Source organism: Hippopotamus amphibius, chromosome 17 (assembly GCF_030028045.1).
Source record: "Hippopotamus amphibius kiboko isolate mHipAmp2 chromosome 17, mHipAmp2.hap2, whole genome shotgun sequence".
NCBI classification, from domain to species: Eukaryota; Metazoa; Chordata; class Mammalia; order Artiodactyla; family Hippopotamidae; genus Hippopotamus; species Hippopotamus amphibius.
The window spans coordinates 45,872,321-45,873,876 of NC_080202.1; the positions used below are offsets into that span (position 1 = coordinate 45,872,321).

General features: G+C 44.2%; 1 pseudogene; it reads left to right on the forward strand.

Annotated features, from left to right (window-relative positions):
- Window positions 1–261: 261 nt before the first annotated feature.
- On the forward strand, window positions 262–1,556 carry LOC130839967 (DNA-directed RNA polymerase I subunit RPA43-like; annotated as a pseudogene).

Here is a 1,556-nt window from a genome sequence, read left to right on the forward strand (position 1 = left end):
TATCTATGCTAGAATCCCAAGGCAGGGGGCAGGTAGTCAAAGAAATAAGCAGAGTGACCTAGACCCTGTTCCAATATGTGTGAAGTATTTGGGGATGGAGTAACGCTTTTCCGTTATTCATCTACATAGGTCCATGAGCCATGAGAACACGGCTCCCCATGAGAGGCTCTGCAATACAGGATGTCCAACTGCATCATGTAAACCCTTTCTCAGGAGGAAAAGCCGAAAGAATCTGAAATTCTGGGAAACCTAACAAGCCGCATGGCTGCGGGTTGCTCAGCAGCTCCCCGGCCAAAGGCGGCCTCAGAAGGGCCGGTGGTGGGACCCGCCGGCGCCTTGCCTTGCCTTGAGTTCCCTGCCTACGGGGCCGCTTGTGCACTCGTGAATAGCCGCTACTCCTGCCTGGTGGTGGGGCCGCACTGAAGACATATCGCACTGTCGCCGCGCTACCTCAACAGGAAACGCACCGGTATTCCAGAACAGCTCGATGCGGAGCTCCTGCGCTATTCCGAGAGCCTTTTAGGTGTACCCATTGCTTATGATAACATCAAAGTAGTGGGTGAAGTAGGAGATATTTATGATGATCAAGGACACATTCATCTTAACATGGAAGCAGATTTTGTTATTTTCTGCCCTGAACCAGGACAGAAACTTGTGGGTACAATTAATAAAGTGTCTTCCAGCCACACTGGCTGTTTAGTACATGGGTGCTTCAATGCCTCCATCCCTAAACCTGAGCAGATGCCAGCCGAGCAGTGGCAGACTCTGGAGATAAATGTGGGTGATGAACTAGAATCTGAAGTATTTCGTTTAGACTCAGATGCTGCTGGAGTATTCTGCATTTGGGGAAAACTAAATAGCACTAGTTTACAAACCAAGTGCTCCACAGTTTCTGAAGAAGTAACAGAAACTGGCATTGAAGAAGCTGTCGAAAAACCTCCAAAGAAGAAGAAGAAAAAGAAGAGAGACCCAGAGCCATTGGAAGTGGAAGGTGGTACCACAGAGCTCGCAGATGTTACCATGAAGGAAGAGACAGACCTGCAGATTAGTAACAGTGTGAATGGCCTCTGGGAGGAAGAGCCAAAGAAAAAGAAGAAGAAGAAGAAGAAAAAGCACCAGGAAGATGAGGACCAGGACCCTGTTTTCCAAGGCAGTGACTCCAGTGGTTACCAAAGTGACCATAAAAAGAAAAAAAAAGAAAAGAAAGCACAGTGAGGAGACTGAATTTACACCACTTTTGGAACATGCACTATAAAGAAAAGGGAAAAGTAATTTTCTTTAGTGCATTTTAAATATGATTAGGGTTTTTAAAAATTGATTTACACACAATAGATGACTAAAGTTTGAATTATTAAATGCTTTGTATTCCGGTAGTTTGCAAAACAGGGAACATTTGGTTAGGAGTTGAGTTTTGGGTACTAAAATTATAAAACTGATAATTTGGGAAATACCAGTATTATTAAAGTGCCATTTTATACAGAATAGAAAGGTAAGAGCTGCCCTCACTCAGCTCTTTCCTTCTTCCAGTGTATAGCCTAAATAAAATGATTTTTATT